The 16,926-nt window shown below is 43.2% G+C and overlaps 1 protein-coding gene across 1 annotated transcript in view; it reads left to right on the top strand.

Moving 5' to 3' along the window:
- ZBTB20 (zinc finger and BTB domain containing 20) overlaps nucleotides 1-16,926 on the top strand; it is a 1,486,592-nt gene that overhangs the window by 117,103 nt on the left and 1,352,563 nt on the right. The gene's annotated exons all lie outside the window — the stretch shown is intronic.

Raw genomic sequence — 16,926 nt, 5'->3', positions numbered from 1 at the left:
CATATTCTGTTTAAGAAGGGTATATTTGTTGCTGAGTTCATCAACTATCAGTAAACCAAATCTTTGTTTGTATCCTATCATGCGCTTCTTAATTATCACTCTGAGAAAACGGCTCAGGGGCCTTTTGTCACCAAGACGTGCAGTAATAGTGGCAAGAATTTGTTATAGATCAGATGAGGCATTTTCATGTGTAAACAGTGGACCTTCAGATTTTAGAAATTATTAAAAATCTAATCGATGAAAAAACAAAATCCCTCTTGGTGTTAGAGATCTTTTAAATGATTGAGGTAAATATTATAGTGTACATGGGTGTTAAGTATATACTATTACCAATAGTATTGGGGCACATGAACTTTAATGGCATCCCAGTCTTAGTCCGTTGGGTTCAATATTGCGTTGGTCCACCCTTTGCAGCTATAACAGCTTCAACTCTTCTGGGAAGGCTGTCCACAAGGTTTAGAAGTGTGTCTATGGGAATGTTTCACCATTCTTCCAGAAGTGCATTTGTGAGGTCAGGCACTGATGTTGGGAAAAAAATGGTTATGCCATTTCCTGAGATCTTGCTTTGGGTCTCTATACAGCGTTCCGTGTTTTTCAGGGAGCGTCTGATGGAGTTTCATCGCCTCCTCACCTGCCTGCTTTAGTGCCGGTTCACACTAGGTCGCTCCGACTTAGGGGACAACCTGTGAAGTCGCGTGCAGCGTGACTTCGGTGCGACTTGCACGGACTTCATAAAATGAATGTCTATGCAAGTCGCCTCCAGGTCGCCCCGAAGTAGTACAGGACCCTTTTTCTAAGTCGGAGCGACTTGTGTCGATCCTATTAGAACGGCTCCTGTACTACACAATGGGAGCGTGACGGACCGCAACTTGTCAGGCTGACAAGTCGCGGTCCAAGTCGGATCAATGTGAATGCGGTCTTAGGCACGCGAATGCGGAGTGCTTGCAGAGCGGCTCCATTCACTTGAATGGGTTGTGCTCGCCAGGCATAGTATAGCTAAAGAGAGTATAATTTCTGCCACAAAAAGGGTACATTCCCTCCCACTGCCTTTGCAGCTTAACCACAGAGTTTTACCGGCCCTCAACCACTAGTGTGAATGAGCCCTAACTTTTTTGCAAACAAGTACCAGTGCTGTCACCAAGTATGGGGTGCATACATAGATTGCTCGCCCAGAAAAACAATGCTCCTGCCTCCACTCTTAAAATCCTGCTCGTGCACTAAGTGTAGAAAAAGGTACCTTGGGAGATGTAGTTTTGCGGTAGGTGTTCCTATGCCAAGATGCCTTGGCGCCTCACTGATCCCTCTTTCAAACAATTTTACAATTGTTTTCTCACTACAGGAATAAGGTAAAATCATGCTGGGAGCTGAGCTTTACCTACTTGAAATGAAAAACACACCCAATGTTTTTATTTTGTTGCCTATGTAAACAAGGCAGACTGCCGTTCTGTAAGAGGGAAAGATGGAGATCTTTTGATTCTACTAAGCAGGAACTCTGTCATCCCCCAGTCAAAGCATTCCCCATACAGTTAGAAAGCACTCCCTAGGAGCACAAACAAAGAGCTGGGGGGGGGGGCACACCCTGAACATCCTGAACATCTATTTCTAAAGCTGGTGCAGCTATGAACCAAGCAAAATGCATATTTACAGAGAATAGTGCTCACATGCAAAAGAAATGACTATCAAATATAAAGGCAATCAATAAGTAAAAATGGGGTTTAGTTCCACCATATGGCCATATCGTGCTCAAGCCCACCACTACGTCAAAGTACCCCATTGTCAGTGTGTCCTACACTATCCATAAAAAGATGGATTAATCCAGCCTCTCTAAACCATTGGAGATACTAACTCCTTACTGGGAGAGATGTGCAACTGCACTATAAGGGACTCCTCTTATATCTACTTGCTAGTGGACACTGATAGAGTAGGAGCACATTTAGCCCTTTGATTGCCCCTAATGTTAACTTCTTCCATGCATTCATTAGTACAGTGACAGTGAATTTTTTTTTTTGTTAGCATTGATCACGGTGTTTGTGTCACTGGACCCTGAAAAGTTTCACATAGTGTCAGATTTGTGCGCTGCAATGTCCCAGTCCCGCTAAAAATCGCCGATCGCTGCCATTACTAATAAAAACAATAAGAAAAATAAAAAAATTCTATAATTATATCTCATAGTTTGTAGATGCGATAACTTTTGCACAAACCAAGCAATATAGGCTTATTGGGATTTTTTTTTTTTTTTAACCTAAAACATGTAGCAGAATACATATTAGCCTAAATTGATGAATAAATTTGATTTTTTTTACATTTTTTTTATTGGATATATTTTATAGCATAAGGTAAAAAATATTGTTTTTTTTTTTTTCTTTCAAAATCGTCGGTCACTTTTTTGTTTTTAGCGCAAAAAATAAAAACCACAGAGGTGATCAAATACCACCAAAAGAAAATTATATTTGTGGAAAAAAAGGACATCCGTTTTACTTGGGTACAACGTCGCACGACCATGCAGTTGTCAGTTAAAGTAACACAGTGCCATATTGCAGAAAATAGCCTGGACATGAGGGGGGGTAAACCTTCTGGGGCTGAAGAGGTAATGTTGGTTGGGAAAGTGAAGTTCCACTTTAATACAAAAGATTAAACCACAAACCCTATTGGCTTTCTCTATCATGACCTTTCATTTTTTTTTTTTTTTTTTTAAATACGTATCATCTATGCTATATAGTACTGACACAATTCTTCTAGGTAGGTGTAATGGACAAGTGTAGCACTACTCCTAAAGGGGCCGCTGTGAATTTGCAGGTTCTTTCCCCAACAGTACAGAGGCAGCCAGGCACACAGCAACAGTCCATACATTCCGGCTCATTATATAGTCTTGGCTCAGTGATGGCAACCCTTGGCACCCCAGATGTTTTGGAACTAAATTTCCCATGATGCTCATGCACTCTGCAGTATAGTTGAGCTTCATGGGAAATGTAGTTCCAAAACATCTGGGGTGCCAAGGTTTTCCATCACTAGTAAGGGATGTCTTTTTAATATTTGTTGCTGATGAAATGTGTTACAGGAGGACAATGAGTCCATAGTGGGGGTGAGCAATGAAGGGTGGCTACCTTCACATACATAAAGGGGGCATGGAGAACAAACTTAGGCCCCTTTCACACATACGGACCGTTTCTCCGTTTTTCATCCATCCATTGATGGATGAAAAACGATGGATGAAAAACGGACATCAATGCATTCCTTCGGAAAAACGGACGACAACGGATAATCATCAGTTTTCATCCGCTTCCGTCAACATCCTTTTTTTTAAACGAATGAAAGCCCTATTTTTCTTCTGTTAAAAAAACGTATCGGACGAAAAACGGATGAAAAATGACAAACGGTCCGTTTTTCATCCGTTTTTGCATTGGTAGTGGATGTAAAAAAAAAACAGATGAAAAACGGATGAAAAACTGATACATTTTGACGTGACTGAACTGATGAACTGAACCGTATGTGTGAAAGGGGCCTTAGCCACCTACCAATGCTGGAATAAAGCTTGCATTTCAGAGGTGAAATGGAAGGGAGAGATAGAAGGTACATTTATACTAATATTTAAACCTATTGCATGTATTTTAATAAATAAAAAATTTGAGTTTTGTGTCACTTTAACCACTTGCCGACCGCCGCAAGTACATATACGGCGACGGTCAGCCCCTCACAGGCAAAGTGACGTACCAGTACGTCACTAGCCTTTGAGGCTCTGGGGAGCGAGTGCGCCCCGCCAGAGGCGCGCTCCCGGACCCCCCCGCGCGCGTGTGCCCGGCGGACCCGATGTCCGCCGGGCACTCACGATCGTCCGTGACAGCGGGAGAAAGGCAGGCGGCTGATGTAAACAAGTCGCCTGTCATTCTCCCCTGTGTAGGAACAGTGATCATACGGTTCTACTATGTAGGTCACATCACTGTTCCTACACCTCAAGCCACAACCAATCACAGCTAGAAACACGCCCCTAGGGACACACACCACCCCTCCCTCTCAAAAAAAGTTAACCCCTTCACTACCAGTGTTATTTTACAGTAACAGTGCATATTTATAGCACTGATTACTGTAGTAATGTCACTGGTAACCCCAAAAATGTTAGTCAAGGGACCGATCTGTCCGCCCCAATGTCGCAGTCCCGCAAAAAAAATCGCAGATCGCCGCCATTACGCGTTAAAAAAAAAACAACAAAAATGGCAAAAATCTTTCCCTTTGTTAGTAAACGCGATAACTTTTGCGCAAACCAATCAAAATACGCTTTTTGCGATTTTTTTTTTTTTTTTTTTTTTACCAAACATATGTAGCATAAAACAAATTGGCCGAAAATGTTAAAAAATTTAGATTTTTACATTTTCTTTTGGAAAAAATGTGAAAAATATTGTTATTTTTGCAAAATTGATGCTCTTTTTTTGTTTATAGCGCATGATCAAAAAATCGCACAGGTGACCAAATACCACCAAAAGAAAGCTCTGTTTGTGGGAAAAAAAGGACGTCAAATTAGTTTATGTACAGCGCCGCACGACCGCGCAATTGTCCGTTAAAGTCACGCAGTGCCGAATCGCAAAATAGGCCCTGGTCAGGAAGGGGGTAAAATCTTCCGGGGCTTAAGTGGTTAACGTCGGCATCAAACACCAGAATAGGGAAAAAAATGCAATCTTGTGATTTTCACCATGGCGTGATTATTGGTGCTGGATGAACTGGTTGAAGTTTTTCTGTAACTGCTTTTCTCCTGGGATTTGTATACACAACAGTCCCTAGAGTTTACTTAGTATGGTGCAACAAAAAACAAAAAAGCATCCATTGAGTGGCAGTTCTGAGGACAGAAACTCTTTAATGTTGGCATCAAACATCAGAATGGCGAAAAATGCGATCTCGTGATTTTGACCATGGCATGATTGTTGGTGCTGTGTGGGCCAGTTGAAGTAATTCTTTAACTGCTTTTCTCCTGTGATTTATATACACAACAGTCCTTACAGTTTACTTAGAATGGTGCAAAAAAAAAAAAAACACACACACAAAAAACATCCAGTGAGCGGCAGTTCTGAGGACAGAAACGCTTTGTTGATTAAGGAGGTCAGAGGAGGATGGTCAGACTGGTTCAAGCTGAAAGAAAGGCTAGGGGTTTACAGTTTTTATACCTTTGATGTTCTTTCTAAAAAAAACTTTCAATAAAAATCATTGAAATAGAAAGAAAGGCTATGGTAACTCCCATAACCACTCTTCACAACTGTATTGAGCAAAAAAAAAAAAAAAACATCTCAGGCTGAATAGTATGACAATCGTTGAGTCGGAGGGGCTACAACAGCAGAAGACCACATTGGATTTCACTCCTGTCAGCCAAGAACAGAAATCTGAGGCTGTAATTCACATAAATTCACCAAAACTGGACAATAGAAAGCTTGAAAAATGTTGCTTGGACGGGTGAGTCTCAAATTCTGAGGCACACCAATATGGGCATGCCAGTCACCAAATCTGATTCCTATAGAACACCTTTGAGATGCGGTAGAAGGAGTGATTCACAGCATATCCATGCAGCTGACAAATCTGCAGAAATTGTGTGATGAAATCCAGTGTCTCAAGGATTTTTTATGCAATCAATACCAAAAGTACTGAAGCTGTTTTGAGAGCAAAGGGTGGCCGAATCCACAACCCCAATTTGCAGCACCAGGTATGATAACTGCTCTTACGTGTATACTTAAGAACACCACCAAATAACTGCCTGTGAAAATGCAAATTATTTATAAGCAACATTTTATATTTATTTGAGCTAAAAAGATAATATTTTTTTCATTTTTTTTTTTTGTAATCCTGACCATAATAGCTAAAGTAAATATTCACAAAACCACAATACATCCTCTTTAAAATGGGAAAATATGATATTCTAAAACATTGTTCAGCTGAAAACTTCCAGCTAAAAGTAAAAATGACAAAGCCTAAAAAAACACTCACACTAAAAATACAGCTGTGTGTAAAAGTCAACGTGTGAAAGTGCTTTACACAAGGACTTTACTTCTGGCTAGGTCAATGCCAAGCCCTTCTCTCTCTTGAGAAAAGAGCCACACCACTAATGGGTCATACACACTATACAATTGTCTTTAGATTTTTACTTTAGATTTACCAAAACCATATAATATGAGATCAAATCAAAACAATTTCAATTTGTGTGCAATCAGACCGGCCCCTGCACTACATAGTTGAAGGTTAATCTAAAGGAAATCTAACAACAAAAGTTGTATAGTGTGTATCCAGCTTTACACTCAACAGTTAAGGCAGGGCCTGTTAAGTGATGCTTGTGGTGCCGCTCAAAGCAAAAGAGGAGTCTTTTTCATAGATCCACAAGAGGACACAATGCCGGCATATCCATGTACTAATCCAGAAAGTAAACTGTGGGGTTAATTTACTAAAACTGGAGAGTGAAAAATCTGGTGCAGCTGTGCATGGTAGCCAATCACCTTTGTTCAATTAAGCTTTGACAATAATACCTGGAAGATGATTGGTTTCTATGCAGAGCTGCACCAGATTTTGCACTCTCCAGTTTTAGTAAATCAACCCCCCATGTGTGTATGAAGGGATTTCTGCTCTCCTGACCAGCCCTATGTAACCAAAAGGTATGGAGCGGCCTCAACCTAGATGTCTCTGCCTAACCACGCCTTGATGCATTTCGTACCACCCCATAGGAGCTTAGTCATAGGGTGACCCTATGAATAAGCTGTGGTGGGTGTTCAGAAATGCATGGAAGGGGGGCTTGGTTTGGCAGAGACATCTAGGCTGAGGCCGCTCCATACCTTTTGGTTACACGGAACTGGTCGGGAGAGCAACAATCTCTTGATAATCACATGTTAAGGCAGGGCCTTAGTGGTCAGCAGGGGGGGCCTGGGAATCTTTATTCTGGTGGGATGACATGGTGTTACATTGATTGGTGGACATGGTGAAAAGTTTGATTTTTCTAAAGAACACGAAAAAGTATCTTTACACCAGGCCAGCAACCAAACATGTCCTATACTTGCAAGGAGGGGAGGGGGTGGTTTTGTTGCAAATTTACCCCGAAGGTCAAGCTCAGACTTCCATTGGGGGTAAGAGTACAAAGTCAAGGCCTTGTAACAAATCTAAAATAAATCTGGGAGGTATATTTAGGAGGGGAAATCTAGCTAATAAAGGAAACCACAGGCACCCTATTACCCGTTCTTAGGCAGGACTTTTCGTTCTGCATGGCAAAGCAAGAGGGTCAATTTATTACCCCCATGCCAACTGCACATTCTGACCTTTCTTTCCTTGATGCTCTGAAAAAAACAGCTCTGTATAAAGTCCAAGTCACTCCAGTTGCAGCGTACATAGGCCTGACAGCTCTCCTTGCCCCTTATGTGACAGTCTTTGGCCAGTCACTAAGCACCAGCATTGTCACCTGGAGTGAGTCACATGCTCTTTCATACCCAGAACTATCGGGTACGTTCTTCACTCCCAACGGCTGAACTAAGCAGCAGGTGGACTGCAAAGAAGGGGAGTGTATATACAACATTGGTAAATCACAGGTTTACATTAAATGTTTATAACTGGCGGACAAGTTTGCCTACAGCCCAGAACATTGTACACAGCAAGGTGGCTTCATGAAAGCAAGCAATGCCAAGATGAAAACAAAGGCCCAGAGGAGCCGGGTTGTGTTTGCCTTATTTTCATGCCACATTTTCTACCATGCCTTTAGAAACATCTTAGAGGAGCCAATGGACATTCTTTCTTGGATACTAAAACACAACAGCGTGGCGCTAAATAAACTTGTGTGTTTTGTGCTACACCAAATGTTAAAAGAAAATCATAAAATAGTGCCTTCTTGTAAGCAGACATACAAAAAAGTATCAAAAGATTATGTAGTAAAGAAATTATTAGAATACCCAAATAATCATACACAAATTCATCAATATAAATGCATGAGTGCATATATTGCACAGTACATGAAAGTGCTGATGCGCATGTGAGAAAACAATTTAATAACCAACAGTAGGTAAGTAATTTGTCTGTTTGTAGTAAATAAAGTGTAAAACACTACATAAATAGCAATAAAAGGTGACCACAAGTCATCTACTACTGACAATAAAGTGCATACAAGCATCGGCCCGGGTTCACACCGGGTGTAACTTCAGTGGTGCAATTTGATCCAATTTAAACACGACTTTAATGCGTTTTCTGATTATTTCAATGTGTTGCGACTTGACTACATTGGATATAAAAAGTCTACACACCCCTGTTAAAATGAGACAAAGATAAATCATTTCAGAACTTTTTTCGCCTTTAATGTGACCTATAAACTGTACAACTCAGTGAACAAAGTGAAATCTTTTAGGTGGAGTGAAGTAAAACTAAAAAACTAAAATTACCATGGTTGCACACCCATAAACTAAAACTTTGTTGAAGCACCCTTTGGTTTTATTACAGAACTCAGTCTTTTTGGGTATAAATCAATCAGCATGGCACATCTTGACTTGGCAATATTTGCCCACTCTTCTTTGCAAAAACACCCCAAATCTGTCAGATTGCGAGGACATCTCCTGTGCACAGCCCTCTTCAGATCACCCCACAGACTTTCAATCAGATTCAGGTCTGGGCTTTGGCTGGGCCATTCCATAAATTGAATCTTGTTTTGGTGAAGCCATGCCTTTGTTAATTTGAATGTATGCTTAGGGTCATTGTCATGCTGAAAGATGAAGTTCCTCTTCATATTCAGCTTTCTCGCTGAAGCCTGAAGGTTTTGTGCCAATATTTACTGGTATTTGGAACTTTTCATAATTCCCTCTACCTTGACTAAGGCCCCTGTTCAAGCTGAAGAAAAACAGCCCCAAAGCATGATTCTGCCACCACCATGCTTCACAGTGGGTATGGTGTTCTTTTGGTTATGTGCAGTGTTGTTTTTGCGCCAACCATATCTTTTGGAATTATGGCCAAAAAATTAAACCTTGGTTTCATCAGACCAGAACACATTTTCCCACATGCTTCAGACTTCAGATGTGTTTTTGCAAAATTTAGCAGGGCTGGGATGTTTTTCTTAGTAAGAAAAGGCTTCCGTCTTGCCACTCTACCCCATAGCCCAGACTTATGAAGAATACGGGAGATTGTTGTCACATGTACCAAGCAACCAGCACTTGCCAGATATTCCTGCAGCCATCTTAATGTTGTTGTAGGTTTCTTAAGAGTCTCCCTGACCAGTTTTTTCTCGTCTTTTCATCAATTTTGGAGGGACGTCCAGTTCTTGGTAATGTCACTGTTGTGCCATATTTTCTCCACTTGATGATAACTGTCTTCACTGTGTTCCAAAGTATATCTAATGCCTTGAAAATCCTTTTGTTCCCTTCTCCTGACTGATACCTTTTAACAATGAGATCCCTCTGATGCTCTATAATCTCTCTGTAGACTATGGCTTTTGCTGTAGGATGCGACTAAGAAAATGTCAGGAAAGACTTACTAGAACAGCTGGACTTTATGTGGGGTTAATCAGAGACACTTTAAATGATGGCAGGTGTGTACTGACTACTATTTAACATGAGTTTGAATGTTATTGCCGAATTGTGAACACCGCTACATCCAGTTATAAGAGGGTGTGCACACTTCTGCAACCACATTATTTTAGAATTTTTACTTTTGCTCCCCCCCCCCCCCCTCCACACATCTAAAAGACTTCAGTTTGTTTCTCAACTGGGTTGTACAGTTTTTAGGTCACATTAAAGGTGGAAAAAGTTCTGAAATGATTTATCTTTGTCTCATTTTTTTCACATTACAGAAACCTGACATTTTACCAGGGGTGTGTAGACTTTCTATATAAACTGTATGTCTAATCAAAAAAGTACAGTGTGTGACATAATTCCTTTTCCTTCTAGCACGATTTCAAGAAATTACAAATTGAACAAAAAACCTGCGCGCCCCTCCCCCCAATCCATACCAGGCCCTTCAGATCTTGTATGTATTTTAAGAGGAACCCCTTGCCAAAAAAAAAAATGTGCCCCCCCCCTCAAATCAATACTAGACCCTTATGGAGCATGCAGCCCATCAGGCAAGGAAAATGAGGGTGGGGGGGGGGGGGAGTGAACCATACTCCTGATGAGGACAAGGGCCTCTTCCAGAAAACCCTGGCTCGGTGGTTGTGGGGGTGCGATTGGTGACTTATCAGAATCTGGAAGTCCCCTTTAACAAGGAGCCCCAAGACCTCGCCCCCCCCATGTGGATGAGTATGGGATACATCATACCCCTACTCATTCACCAAAAAAGTGGAAAGTAAATAAAAACTCAACAGCAGTTTGTCCTGTATTAAAAAAAGAAATAAATAAATGTCCTCCGAAGTAGATCCAACGTCAATCGCAAAAAATGCCGGGTGCCGACCTGAAAAAGAAAAAAGCTCTGCACCCGACGAAGGCTCCCGCCGTCTGACAGCTCTGCCATCTGACAGTTCCTATCTAAGGGACAGGGCCACCAACTGACCTCACCGTGTGACCCCACCACCTTGTGATGTCATTCACTGGGGGCCGGGATCTGGGGGCTCCCTTGTTAAAAGGGGGGGCTTCCAGATTCCAATATATCACTCCTGGCACCCCCACAACCAACCAACGAGGGTTGTAGCGAAGGGGCTCTTGTCCTCATCAACATAGAGACAAGGTGCTTTGGGGAGGGTTCCCCCCTACCCCAACGCACCACCCCATGTTGAGGGCTTGTGACCTGGTATGGTTAAGGAAGGGGGGGCTCTTGCTTTTCCCCCCTCTTTCCTGGCCTGCCGAGCTTCATGGTCGGATAAGGGTCTGGTATGCATTTTGGGGGGGACCCACACAATTCTTTTAATTCTTATTTTTTATTTGTTGGCAATTCCATGTCAGGGGGGAACCCGCTGCTTTTATTTACAAAATTGTTTGTAGGAAAGGGTTAATAATTAAGTGAAAAATATCAAGTCACATTGATATGAACACATGCCTGATGAAGGGGTCCTGCGTGGCTCCAAAACGTTGCAATCTGCTGTAACGATGAGATTGCTGATTAAAGATTTGGACCCACTCTGGAGATCCTTGGTGTGCTGGTGACAATCTCTTACTCCGATAAGAACACAGTCTCAACTTCAGTGCGATTTACATTAAAGAATTAAATTGCATCGAAATGCATAGAAATTTATTAGGCATGACTTCAGGTGCCATTTTGAAATTGCATATTGCACCTGAAGTCGCACTGGTGTGAATAGGGGCTTAAAGTGCAAATTAATCCTAAAGTCCATAAATCCTCTGTAGAGTGCTCATAAGGTGCATCCACTCCAAATATAGATGACCCACTTCTGCCCACTGCACCATTGTGATTGCAAAGCCTATTACCAAAAAAATATGACCCCCCTTTGATAGAGTGGTCATACAGAAGCTATATCAGATGTATTCACAGAATATCATGAGGCACCACCAAGAGAACTTCATGTAGAAGGGACAGATTGTGCTTTGAGAGCACAGCTGCCCTAAGCCCTGGGAGATCACACGGACCAGAGACAAATTTATGCCAGATCAGTACCTGATACTCCTCTTACCAGTATCTCAGAATAATATACAGGCAAAGAAAAAAGAGGGAAATGCCTCCAATGGTATAAAATCTCAAGATTATTTTAATAAAATATTGGAAAAATACTTACATGTTAATTGAATGAACAACCGCGCTGTAAAGGTACATTCCACTATCCAAGATGGCGGCCAGCCAACCAGCATGTGTGTGTGGGTCCTCACTCCACCCAATGCGTTTTGTCATAGATGACATCATCAGGAAGGTTATTTAGTGCCACACTGTTGTGTTTTAATTTATAAGATATCTTGTATCAGGATATTGTGTAGGCAGCTTTTTTCGGTTTGGGACCCAGGTGCAGGTTTCTTCTGAATTTATTCTTTCTTAGATGCCTGATCATTTTGCAGGATGTTCTAATGAGACAGAGGCAGGTCCTATTAGCTAGAGCGACTAGAGAATCACTGTCAGTGCAATGTTTGTATTTCTTTAATTTAGGCACCAGTCTTCATATCTGCAGTGCTTTTATCTTTGTTTATTGTTCTTTAAACATAAAACTTGTTTAATTATTATTTATATTGATTTTGAAAAGCAAGACCTTTACTTGACTGCAAAGTAAATAAACATTTATTATTTTGTACAATTTCCAGCCGTTTACATTTTGTTTTGGTGAAAAATAATTACAAGATTGAAAGCTGAGTACCAAGCAAACGGCTAATTTCCAACTAAACTGCATATATGTAAACTGCACTACCTAAAGGATTTGTAATTCTATGCAACTGCTCTTCTTATCTTGACCCCCTGATAGACAACACAGCCAGGTCATACACATCTTGAGACCCTTCTGCAGAATGGATTTAAGTTGAGCAATACAGTGTGATCTGGGACCTGCCCCACCCTAGGACTAGAGAATGATAGTGCAGCAGTACACGTTTTCCTGTTAGGGTCTGCTCACACCATGACGCATGCACTTATGCCAGTGCATTGTGTCTTGGTATTGCATTTGCGTGTGTTTTTTTACATTTGCATTTTTTTTTTTTTACACCTTTATTTAACCTTTTTAGTACCACGCTATAGCTGAAAGACATAAACAGTGCAGCTCTAGTTCCAGGAGGCCATCCATGGATATCATCCAATAACCCTGCCCCCTGAGGCATGCTCTGTGACTGCGGTTTCCTTTGGATACAGCTGAACACAGATCATGGTAAAGGGACAATCAAAGGGGCCAGGGCAGCTGATAAGGCAGCACAGCCAGCCCTCCTGTACTGGCCCCATTAGCTCAAAAAGGGCCCCCCTCCTACTGAGCTCCTACGGGCTCCTACTGAGCAAGAGGGCCAGCTGACTTACTGCAGACACCGATCCTCTTCTTCCTCCTCCTGCGATGCTTCCGGCTTCTCCTTCACTCCCTCCCTCCAGCTGTGCTGCGGGGAGATCAGTCCAAGCATCCGCACCCAATCCCCCTGCTTTCTGGGCCCCCCTGAGCACCCCCTTTTTCCTGCAGCGTTTCCGACTTCCCTCCTCTCCTGCCGGCAGCTGCTGCGGGCATGCAAGAGGATGTTTCAGCATGGAAAGCGGGAAAAGGGTCTGTAAAAAAATAATTGTTGCTCTACATAAAGATGGCCTAGGCTATAAGAAGATTGCCAAGACCCTGAAACTGAGCTGCTGCATGGTGGCCAAGACCATTTAGCAGTTTAACATGACAGGTATAACTCAGAACAGGCCTCGCCATGGTCAACCAAAGAGGTTGAGTGCATGTGCTCAGCGTCCTATCCAGAGGTTGTCTTTGGGTAACAGACGTATGAGTGCTGCTAGCATTGCTCCAGAGATTGAAGGGGTGGGGGTTAGCCTGTTAGTGCTCAAACCATACGCCGCACACTGCATCAAATTGGTCTGCATGCCTGTCATCCCAGAAGGAAGCCTCTTCTAAAGATGATGCACAAGAAAGCCCGCAAACAGTTTTCTGCAGACAAGCAGACTAAGGACATGGATTACTGGAACCATGTCCTGTGGTCTGATGAGAGCAAGATAAACGTATTCGGTTCAGAGGGTGTGTGGCGGCAACCAGGTGAGGAGTACAAAGACGAGTGTGTCTTGCCTACAGTCAAGCATGGTGGTGGGAGTGTCATGGTCTGGGGCTGCCGGCACTGGGGAGCTACAACTCTTTGAGGGAACCATGAATGCCAACATGTACTGTGACATACTGAAGCAGAGCATTATCCCCTCCCTTTGGAGACTGGGCCGCAGGGCAGTATTCCAACATAACGACCCCAAACACACCTCCAAGACTACCACCGCCTTGATAAACAAGCTGAGAGTAAAGGTGAAGGACTGGCCAAGCATGTCTCCAGACCTAAAACCTATTGAGCATCTGTAAAGCATCCTCAAACGGAAGGTGGAGGAGCTCAAGGTCTCTAACATCCACCAGCTCCATAATGTCGTCCTGAAGCTTTGGTGAGCTCCATGCCCAAGATGGTTAAGGCAGTGCTGAAAAATAATGGTGGCCACACAAAATATTGACACTTTGGGCCCAATTTGGACATTTTAACTTAGGGGTGTTATTTTGAGGGGACAGCAAATTTACACTGTCATACAAGCTGTACACTCACTACTTTACATTGCAAAGTGTAATTTCTTCAGTGTTGTCACATGAAAAGATATAATAAAATATTTACGAAAATGTGAGGGGTGTACTCATTTTTGTCAGATACTGTGTGTCATATTAACCACTTGCCGACCGCCACCCAACTATAAACGGCGGCGGTCAGCCCCTCCCAGGCAAAGTGACGTACCGGTACGTCACTAGCCTGGGAGCCAATAGGGGGCTAGCGTGCGCCGCCGGAGGCGTGCTCCCGCCCCCGCTCGTACCCTAAGAAGCCCGCGCGCGTGACTGGCGGACCCGATGTCCGCCGGTCACTCGCGATCGTCGGGTGGAGAGGGAGAAAGGCAGGCGGCTAATGTAAACAAAGCCGCCTGTCATTCTTCCCTGTGTAAAAGCACAGATCATACGGTCCTGCTATGTTGGACTGTTGATCTGTGCTGTTACACCACTAGCCACATCCAATCACAGTTAGAAACATGCCCCTAGGGACACACTTAACCCATCCCTCTCCAATAAAGTTAACCCCTTCCCTCCCAGTGTCATTTTTACAGTAACAGTGCATATGTATAGCACTGATTACTGTAGTAACGTCACTGGTACCCCCAAAAGTGTCAAAAACGTCAGTCAAGGGTCCGATCTGTCCGCCGCAATGTCGCAGTCCCGCAAAAAAAATCGCAGCTCACCGCCATTACTCGTTAAAAAAAAAAAAAAAACAATAAAAATGACAAAAATCCTTCCCTTAGTTAGTACACGCAATAACTTTTGCGCAAACCAATGAAAATACACTTTTTGCGATTTTTTTTTTTTTTTTTTTTTACCAAACATATGTAGCAGAAAACAAATTGGCCTAAAATGTTAAAAAATTTTAGATTTTTTACATTTTTTTTAGGGGAATTTCATATAAAAAATGTGAAAAATATTGTTATTTTTGCAAAATTGTCGCTCTTTTTTTGTTTATAGTGCATGATCAAAAAATCGCACAGGTGATCAAATACCACCAATAGAAAGCTCTGTTTGTGGGAAAAAAGGACATCAATTTAATTTGGGTGCAGTGTCGCACGACCGCAATAGTCCGTTAAAGTCACGCAGTGCCTAATCGCAAAATAGGCCCTGGTCAGGAAGGGGATAAAATCTTCCGGGGCTTAAGTGGTTAATGATTTTAGTGTATTTTTAGTGAAAATATAATTTGATATTTTCTGGGGGGTGGGAGCAGGGCCCTGTCATGCTGGCAGTAATGGGACCTGTGCTTTCTAACCGAAGTTACAATGGCCATCAGTGCACTTTCATCAGTGCCCATCAGTGAAGAAGAAAAATTACTTGTTTGCAAAATATTATAACAAAATCTAAGATCAACATTTTTTTTTTAAATCTTTTCAGTTTTCCTTCGTCTGTTTAGCAAAAACAAAAAACCTAGTGGTAAAAATGTCATATGGGTACAGTGTTGTATGACCGCACAATTGTCATTCAAAGTGCGAGAGCACTGAAGGCTAAAAATTGTCCTGGACAGGAAGGAGGTGAAAGTGCCCGGTATTGAAGCGTTAAAGCAGTCTTTTTTTACTAGTTCCTGTGAGGCTCAGGTCTCTTTCCTTATCATGTCCTTCTTTTTTTTTTTTTTTGGTCATCTTTAAAATACAGGAGGTATACGAATCATCAGAGTAGCCAAACTTCATAAGCTTGTGTTTTGGCTTTCAGCATGCCGCATCAGCATATCGTTTTGCTTACATTGAAAAAAGTAACTTTTCTCTTTCTTTTCATTGACGGACACAGCTCCTAAATTTCTTAACAATTGGGTTATACTGCCCCCTAGTCAGGTGTAAGGAACTACTTCCTTGCTGGGATCTCTTGTCCTGGCAATTTTTTTATTTTTAGATAGAATTTTTTTCTGTGAGATCTACAATCAACTGCTGGGCATGGCGATGGGCTGAATAATCTAGATTCAGTGGTTACCCCAGTCTGGCCAGCGCGCGCGCGCAGACCTCAGCTCTGGGCTAGGTCGGCCGTGACATAGCCCCACTGGACGGGGCTGGTCTGCGAATTAAACGCCTCACAAGGTCGCATACAACCCGGTCTCGGCCCAAGTCGCAGCATTTCTCCTGGCTGACAGCCCCCCCCCCCCCCATTTCGACGGCAAAGGGTTCTGTCTGGAGCGGTGCCCGTCTGGTTCCTGGATTGGTAAGTAGCTGTCCCCCCTCTCCCCCTGGAGGGTTTTGGCTGTGAGATGTTTTTGTTTTGGATGTGGGCCCCTCCTGGGACAGTCGGATCCCCGGGTTCTCTCCTTCCCTTTAGGCACCGCCCTTTATCTGTCCCTCCATCCTACACCCACTTCATTTATGCTGGGGCTGTTTGGGTTGTCTGTTCCACCTCCTGGGGTGGGGGCAGGGTACTATACTGGTGATGGGGGGGTGCCCATCAGCGACTGGATGATCGGCTGTGCAGGGGGGGTTGTACTCAGTGGGGGCTCCTACCAGGGCCCCCCCCCTCCTGCCTGAGCCTGTCCTTGAGGCTTAGGGATCCCTCCTGGGTCCCTGGGAGCCTCGAGTGCCGCCATTTTGCTGCAGCCTTGTGTGCTTGGAGCACGGCGGCCATTGTGTGGTGGTTTCCCACTGACAATAGCGGCGGCCACTAGGGAACTGTGAAGCCCTGTGGGCAGCTATTTCGGCGGTGGGATCCCCTCCTCATCCCCTTGTGCTGACTCCTAGATCTTTTCACTTCCTGATCGCCGCATATGGAGTGCAAATTATCCTGGTGGCTGCAGGTCCCTGTTTCTGCTGGGTGGTGAGTCTGGTGGGGTCCTCTCCCTCTCTGCTGAT

The sequence above is a fragment of the Pelophylax lessonae genome (genome assembly GCF_965119305.1).
Source record: "Pelophylax lessonae genome assembly, chromosome: 2".
NCBI classification, from domain to species: Eukaryota; Metazoa; Chordata; class Amphibia; order Anura; family Ranidae; genus Pelophylax; species Pelophylax lessonae.
Note: the sequence above shows the minus strand (reverse complement) of the source record. Positions and strands in the feature narration are given on the sequence as shown.